The sequence below is a fragment of the Muntiacus reevesi genome, chromosome 17 (genome assembly GCF_963930625.1).
Source record: "Muntiacus reevesi chromosome 17, mMunRee1.1, whole genome shotgun sequence".
NCBI lineage: Eukaryota > Metazoa > Chordata > Mammalia > Artiodactyla > Cervidae > Muntiacus > Muntiacus reevesi.
The window spans coordinates 31,118,493-31,127,931 of NC_089265.1; the positions used below are offsets into that span (position 1 = coordinate 31,118,493).

General features: G+C 34.6%; 1 pseudogene; it reads left to right on the forward strand.

The window, feature by feature from the left end:
- Positions 1 to 5,391: 5,391 nt before the first annotated feature.
- Positions 5,392 to 5,489, forward strand: LOC136148788 (U6 spliceosomal RNA; annotated as a pseudogene).
- Positions 5,490 to 9,439: the final 3,950 nt, after the last annotated feature.

Sequence of the window (9,439 nt, forward strand, 5' to 3'; positions counted from 1 at the left end):
CTGAACAGAACTGAACTGAATCCTGTTAGACTAAAATGTAAATTGTGGGAGTGGGTCTGGTAAAATTTTCACAAACTTGAGATATTCTTTTGATTTATTGTAATATCTAATTAAAAATGTATACAGCTCCCTTGCTAACACTAGGGAGGGGGGCACTCTCCATCCCCCTTCTGATGTCTATGTCAGAAGCTTTCTCTGTCCCTTTTCGTACTTTAATAAAACTCTGCTACACAAAAGCTCTTGAGTGATCAAGGCTGATCCCTGGTCCCGAAGCTAAATCTTCTTTGGAAATCAAGAATCCTACACAGTTCACAATAAACTATCACTAGCTTTGTTCATAGTGATGCTTCTTAAGGCCACTTGACTTCACACATTCCAGCATGTCTTCATCTAGGTGAGTAATCACACCTTCAATGTTATCTGGGTCATGAAGTTCTTTTTTGTATAGTTTTTCAGTGTATTCTTACCACCTCTTCTTAATAGCATCTGCTTCTGTTAGGTCCGGGTCAATTTGTTTTTTATTTTGCCCATTTTTTGCATGAAAGTTTCCCTTGGTATCTCTAATTTTCTTCAAAAGATCTCTAGTCTTGCCCATTCTATTGTTTTCTTCTATTTCTTTGCATTGTTCACTTAGGAAGCCTCTCTTATTTGTCCTTGCTATTCTTTGGAACTCTGCATTCAAATGGGGTTCTTTCCTTTTCTTTTACTTTGCCTTTTACTTCCCTTTTTTTCTCAGCTATTTGTAAGGCCTCCTCAGACAACCATTTTGCTTTTCTGCATTTCCTTTTCTTGTGGATGGTTTTTATAACTGCATCCTGTAAAATGTTAAGAACCGCCATCCATAGTTCTTCAAGCACTCTGTATATTGAATCTATTCCCTCAAATAAAGAATACTTATGGTGTCAAGGGGGTTTCCCTTGTGGCTCAGCTGGTAAAAAATCTGCCTGCAATGTGGGAGACCTGGGTTGGATCGATTCCTGAATTGGGACGATCCCCTGGAGAAGGGAAAGGATAAGCACTCCAGTATTCTGGCCTGGAGAATTCCATGGGCTATACAATCCATGGGGTCACAAAGAGTCGGACACAACTGAGCGACTTTCAGTTCACTATGGTGTCAAGGAGAATATGAAATAGGTATATATATGAAGTAGCGCCTTCTTGTAACCCTTACTCTCCAGACTGATAAAGACACCGAAGCTGCACAGCACTTTACCTCCAGCTTCTTGCCCTGTACATTCACACACTTTTAAACCACAGTCTTACAGTAAGATCAGTAACTAATTCTTATCTGCATTAAGGAATTTTTAAAACCTTTTAAACCCCTATGTTTCAACATTCAAGTGAACTTGTTTCTGTCAGTTTTGATATTCTGGACACATATTCCCGAATGCCTGGCACACTTTTGTAGAATATTCCCCCTTATCTGTCATTATAACTTTGGATGTATTGTTTCTACTATGGTTTTGTTACTTCTACTCACTGCTTCTAGTAACATATGGTGCCAGTTCTTTCAGTTCTTCATATGGCATAATTTCAATTCTCCTTTCCATAATTGTTATGCAAATCTCTTCTACTTTGCCTTCTATTATTTGTCTTGCACGATAGAGGCTACTATTTAACAATAAAAAAAAGTGCCAGAAATACCTTTAAACAATTTACATGGCACATCCCATAGGCTGTAAGAAATACTGCTTAATTGAAAATTACCACTATCTTGCTAACAACTAAGTTACAGAAATGATATGTTTGGAATCTGAAATTCAAATCAAATCTTTCTGGTTCCAAAGTCAATTATGTTTCCACTCTGTTTCCAGCTTTCTGCTTTTTATCCTCTATTTTCTCCTCCCTTTACACTGCTAGTTTCCTGCAGATGACATAAATTACCATAAATCTGGGAGCTTAAAAATACAGAAATGTATTCCCTCATAGTTTTAAGTCATAAGTCTAAAATCAGTATCTCTAAGCCAAAATCACGGGGTTGACAGGGCCACGTGTCCTCCAGAAACTCTGTGAGAATCCATTTTTAACTTCTTCCAGATGTTGATGACTACCATCGTTCTTTGGTTTGTCATTGCGTGATTCTGCTCCTTTTGTAATCATATACTTCACCCTCTTCTGTGTCAAATCTCCCTTTTCCTTCCTCTTATAATAAAATGTGTAATAATGTTTAGGTCCCACTTTATCATCCTTGATATTCTTCCTATTTCAAGATGTTTAAGTTAATTGCATATGTAAAGTTTGTTTGTTTTCCTCATACAGAGCAACGTCCAGAGGTTCCAGTGTTTAGAAGGTGGATCTTTTGGCGGGAGGACATTATTTAGCCTCTCCATTCTGCTCTTTTTCCCGGTTCTGATAGCCATATCTTCCCTTCATTCCTTCGGCTCTACAGGGAGCTACAGCTCCTTCTTATTAACTCTGTGACTTAACACTATTCCTCACACTTTCACTCACTTGTACTTTGTAAATAAAACAGTCTTTTAAACACTTCTTGAATTATTTTAATAATATTAATTTGTGTGTGTCTATATGATACTTGGATCTTTAAAATATTTAAGACATAAAATATATTTTGGGACATCAGCAAGAAGGTAAATAGGAAGTCCTGAAAACTTCTTCCCCTCATGGACACACATATTTAGTGGCGATCCACAGAATAGTTTCCCTTGGGAGAAATTCAGAAACTGACTGAAAGGTTTATAAATTCTGGGTGAGCACAGACTGAGCCACATCAAAGCTGGCAGTAATATTTCATCATTAGTCCTAACAGGGCACAGCACTATGCTGTTGAAAAGATACTCCCAGTTCCCACTTTCTTCCTTGGGATGGAAGGAAAGCACTAGACCATAGTTTCAACGTTATGATGATGCTGTGGGCTTCCTGAGGCACTTACTTCTGCCTCACCTGTTTTTGATCTCTGATTAGACCAGGGATACTCTAGATCTTAGGGACCATTGAGAACAAAAACTGCTGCTTAAACTGTTAAACTAACACATACCACACCACACACCCTTGCTCAGGCAAAAAGAAACCCAGTCCCCAGATTCCCCAAAGGAGGAAAAAAAATTGTTTGTCCAATACTCTGGCTTTTCTGGTAGTTTTCTCAGTTATTGGATTCTGTCATGTCTTAGAGCAGTGATGAAACCCAGCGCTAGATGCCTGGGGGGCCACTGAGAACAATATGACAGTTTGCACTGGCATGAAGTTTTGAAAGGCTGCTCAGAATCTCTGACTGGGGTCTTATCTCGTGCAAGACCAGCACAAGAAAAATGAGAAAAGCAATTGTATTGTCCAATATAAGGAATCAAAGACAATGAAAAAATCATGAAAATGTGCTCCAAGCAAAGGAACACAATGAATTTCTAGAAACTGACCCTCATGAAATGGAGATGTATAAGCTACTTGAAATAAAATTTAAAATAACCATCATAAACATATTCAGTGAGGTCTGAAGAACAACACATGAACAAACTGAGAATATTAGCAGAGATAGAAAATATTAAAAAGTACCTGGCAGATGTCATAGAGTTGAAGCACACAATAAGTGAACTAGAAAATTCACTAGAAGGGCTTCCCAATGATTATATCAAGCAGAAAAATGGACCAGTAAACTCAAAGAAAAGACACTGGAAATTATCCAATAAGAGGAGCTAACAACAACAACAAAAAAAGAATAAAAAAGAATGAAAAATTCTAAAGAGACTTATGGAATGCCACAGAGGGTCAAAAGACAAAGATGTAGTAAGGAGTTATTCAAAGAAACAGTGGTCCAAAACTTCCCAAATCTTGGAAAGGGGAAATGAATCTCTAAATCCAGGAGCCCAAAGGTTACCAATAAGAGGAATTTATACCAAGACACATTATAATAAAATGACCAACAAAGACAAAGACAAAAAGCAAGTGGAGTGAGTTTATATACCATATGTCATTAGATTATCAGCTTAAAACAGTTATAACCATAGACTGTTTTATGTAGGTCCCATTATAATGAGACAGAAAATGCCAATAGAATATGCACAAAAGAAAAATGGAAAGAAAGTACACCAATGCAGAAAAATCAATGAAAGACAAAGAAAAACAGCCAGAAATAAAAAGGGACAAATATTATAAGGCAGACAGAAAACAATAAAATGGAAATAGCAAGGCATTCTCTATCAACAATTACTTTAAATAATAATGAATCAAACTCCCCTATACAAAGACACAGACTATCTGAAAGAATTTTTTTAGGCAAAACGAAAATCTCAAGATCCAACTATATGCTGTTTACAGAAGAGACTCTTTAGTTATAAGAATACATATGAACTGAAATTGAAGAGATAGAAAAAGTAATCCATGCAAATAGGAACCAAAGGAAAACAGGACTGTTATTACTTATATCAAATTAAACTTAACTTTAAGTCAAACACTGTCACAGAGATAGAGAAAGACATTATATAATGACCTTGGTGGCTCAGTGGTAAAGAACTTGCCTACCAATACAGGAGATGTAGGAAACACAGGTTTGATCCCTGGGTCAGGGAGATCCCAACCCGATCCAGTATTCTTGAGTGGGAAATCCCATGAATAGAGGAGCCTTGCAGGCTATGGTCCATAGGGGTAGCAAAGAATCAGACATGACTTAGTAACTATAACAACAACAACAACAAAAGGATCAATTCACTGGAAAGGCACAACAATTATAAATATGTATGTATAATTCTCCCAACATCATGGCATCTAAATGTACAAAGCAATTTGGCAAAACTGAAAGGAAAAAGAGACGCCAATATAATAATAGTAGGAGTTTTATTGTTATTTATTATCTTTATTATATTTTATTACTTTTATTATCTTTCAATTATGAATACAATATCTAGACCAAAAAATAAATAAATAAACAGCAGACTTGAAAAGCACCATAGACCAATGGACCTAACTAAGATACATAAAAGTGGTAAATTAAAAAAAAAAAAAAAAACTGGCAAATTCATGAATATTCATGAATATATAGAAATTAAACAAGTCACTCTTGAACAACAAATGGGTTGCAGAAGAAATCAAAAGAGATATTAGGAAATATCTCAAGACAAATTAAGATGAAAACAAGCATACTAAAACTTAAGGGATGCATTGAAAGTAGTCTTAAGAAGGAAGTTAATAGTGATAAATGCCTTTATTAAGAAAAAATAAAATATACAGTCTAATTTACACCTCCAGGAAAGAAAACAGACTGAGAACAAAAATAACAAGCTAGTCCAAACATAGTGAAGGGATAGAAATAAAAGGATTAGAGCATAACAATTTAAACAGAGCTAGAAAGACAATTGAAAGGATCAATGAAACTAAGAGCTAATCTTTTGAGAAAATAAGAATAGCAAGCCTTTTTAGTGAGACTAACCAAGGAAAAGAGAAATACTAACTCCATCAGCACATATAGTAAAATCAGAATGATACACAGAAGATTAGCATGAGCCCTGCACAAAGATGACAAGCAAAGTAATAAAGTATTTGAGAGAGAAGCAGGAGAGAAGACGCCAATAAATAAATTCAGAAATAAAAGAAGAGGCATTACAAGTGCCACCAAAGACATAAAAAAGAACCATGAACAATCATGTACCAAAAAACTAGATAATCTACAAAAAGTAGATGGAAACATATAACATGTCAATCCTGAATCATGAAGATACAAGAAGTGCTAGAAGGCTAAGAGAGATTAAACCAGTAATCATTAACCTACCAACAATGAAAAGTTCAGAGCTAGAGGTCTTCACTGATGAATCCTAGTAAGCATTTAAATAATTAATACTAATCCTTATTAAACTCTTTCAAAAAACTGCACAAGAGGGGAGGGCTTGCTTGGTAGTCCAGTGGCTGGGAGTCCACCTTGTAACGCAGGGGACACCAGTTCCATCTGTGGTCTGAGAGGACCCCACATACCATGGGACAATTAGACCCATGCACACAACTACTGAAGCCAGAGAGCCCCAAAGCCTGTGCTCTGTGACAAGAGAAGCCACTGTGATTAGAAGCCTGTGCACTGCAACAAAAAGTACCCCTGTTCACCACAAATAGAGAAAGCCAGCCTGCCTACAGCAATGAAGACCCATCCAGCACAGCCAAAAATAAATAAATAAGTTAACAAAGAGGGGACACTTTCAAAGACATTCTATGAGGCCAGTTTTACCCAGATACCAAAGCCCAAAAGAGAGACAGCTGGAAAGAATAATAGATGCCAATATCCCTAACAGACATACATGCAAAAATAGGAAACAAAATAGTAGCAAAGAGAATTCAGCAGCATTTAAAAAGGATCATATACCAAGACCTAGTGGGATTTGAGGTAAAGATGATTTCAACATAGAGAAATCAATTAAAGTGAAAAATCATGAAGAAGAAATTCGTTATAGAAGAATTTTACTCCAACGTAATAAAGGACATGTATATTAAAAGTCAATAACTAATAAATATATTCAACAGTGAAAAACTAAAAGCGTTTTAGGAAATGCTTAAGAACAAGGCAAGAATACTCACTCTCAGCACTTTCATTCAACTAGAATCCTTATCAAAGAAATTAGGCAAGGAAAAGTAATAAAAAGCACTCAGGTTGGATAGGAAAAAAGTAAGGCTCTCTCCATTTGCCAATGGCATGATTTAGAAAACCCCAAAGACACTAGAAAAACTTATCAGAACTAATAAAGAAATTCATTAAAGTTGCATGATAGAAAAATAATACAAATATTAGTTCCATTTCTATAAATTAATACTGAGCTTTCTAAAAATGAAATTAATAAAACTATAATTTATAATATTATAAAATAATAATATACAAAGGTATGAATTTAACTGTTAAAAGATTTGTACACTGAACACTACCAAACATTGATTAATAAAATAATGTAAAATCAAATAAATGGAAAGACATTCTGTATTCATAAATTGAAAGAGTTGGTATTGCTAAAATATCCATACTACCAAAATGCACCATGGATACAACAAAATTTTTGTCAAAATACCAATGACCTTGTTTTCCCATAGAAATAAAAAAAAAAAGAAAAAAGAATCCTAAAATTTACATGGAACCAAAAAAACTCAATTAGTCAAAACAATCTTGAGAAAGAACAGCAAAGCTACAGGCAGCACACTTTCTGGTTTCAAGATATATTACTATGCCACATTATAAAACAGTATGTACTAGAATAAAAGACATTTAGGTCAATAGTCCAGAATAGAGAGCCCCAAAATGCATATATGGTCAACTGATCTTTGATAGAGATACAGAAAATGCAGAATGAGGAAAGAATAATCCTTTCAGTACATGGTTTAGGGAAAACTGGATATCTACATGCAATAGGATGAAATTGCATCATTATCTTACACTATTCTTTCAAATCAACTCAAAATGGATTAAAGACTTGAACATAATACCTGAAATTGTACCATTCCTAAAACAAAACATAGGAGAAAAGCTTCATGACACTTGTCTTGGCAATAATTCCATGGGTATTACAACAAAAGCACGGGCAATACAAGCAAAAATAAACAAGAGGCATTGTATCAAACTAAAAAGCTTCTACATAGCAAAGGAAACAAAAGAGCAAAAAAGCAACCTATGCAGTGAGAGAAAATATTTACAAACCATGAATCTGATTAAAGGTTTAATATCCAAAATATACAGGGAACTCTAATTTTATATAAATAATAATAATAGTAACAACCCAATGGCAATAGGCAAGTGTCCTGAGTAGAATTTCTCCGAAGACATACAAATGGCCAACAAATACATGAAAAGATGCTCAAAATCACTAATAATCACAGAAATGAAAATCAATACCATGAGCCATTACTTCACACTTGTTAGTATGACTTTTATTTTTAAAAATGACAAGTGTTGGTGAGGATGTGAAAAAATTGGAATCCTTATACACTATTCACAGGAATGCAAAACTATGCAACATCTATGAAAAACAGTATGAAGTTTCCTCAATTTTCTTAAATGAGTTACTACATGATTTAGCAATCTCACTTCTATGTTTTTAATCCAAAAGAATTAAAATCAGGATTGAATAACCTGAAGATATATTTGTATATTTATGTTCTTCACAGCATTATTAACAATACCCAAGATGTGATGTCCATCAACAAATGAATTGATAAAAAATGTATTATATACATGCAATGAAATATTATTCAACTTTAAGAAAAAAGGAAAGCCTACCATATGTGAAAACATGGATGGAAAATATATTAAGTGGAATAAGAAGTCACAGAAGGAAAAATACTGTGTAATATAACTTATATGAGATTTGTAAAATAGTCAAACACATAGAAGCAGAGCATGGTATGGTAATTGCCATGAACTACTAAGGTGAAGGGAGGGATTGTGAATTGCTATTCAACATGTATAAGGAAGGTTTCAGTAGCATAAGTTCTAGAGACCTTCTGTACAGAATATTATTTGTAGTTAACAATATAGTCTTCTAATATTTTTGTATTTCATATTTTATAAATATTTTATATAAATATTTATTTATAATAAATATTTCTGAATAATAATTTTATTATAAAAATATTTTATATTTTTATATTTAATATTTTATATAAAAATATCTACAATATTTTTAACAAGGGTAGATTTCATATCAAGTATCTTTCCAGAATATTCATATAAAATTTGACCAGTGTACTTTCTTACTTCAAACATTGGTGCATTTAACACGTTTCTAAGTGTGGTGGAAGAATTATAGACTCATATAATGAACGAACAGTTGCTAGCAGTGCAAAGAGATAAGGGAGGAAGACAGATAGGTGTAGGGGGTTAAAAGGTACAAACTACTACGTGTAACATAAATATGCTACAAGAGGTATATCATATAGCTCAGAGAAGATAGCCGGAATTTTATAATTTTAAATTGAATAAAAGAGCTTGTCTTCTAATGTAAAGCTAAAATTTACAAGTTACAAAGATAATATTGAGCTCAATGTATCTGTCAGTGTTAGCAACTAAGGTACAGATAGTTAATTGTATCCAACTGCCTTTCCAAATGATAAAGCTGCTCTTCAGCAGTATTGGCCCAAATATTCTTACAACTCTTTCTGTTTCCTATGAACTCAAACTCAACTCTAGGATCATAGGAAAAATCTTCCTTCCTGGCATGTGATTTCCACTATTTGTCTTGCTCAAAGTCAGTGTCTCATTACCTTTAGCTCTTTTCCTCTTGGCAAGCTCATCAAACCTGTGTTACAGATTAGATTGTTCCACATATATTAATTAGTGTACTCTGAGAAAGTCGCTCAGGCGTGTCCGACTCTTTGCGACCTCGTGGACTGTAGCCTACCAGGATCCTCCATCCACGGGATTCTCCAGGCAAGAATACTGGAGTGGGTTACCATTTCCTTCTCCAGGGGATCTACCCAACCCAGGGATCGAACCCGGGTCTTCCTCATTGGAGGCAGGCACTTT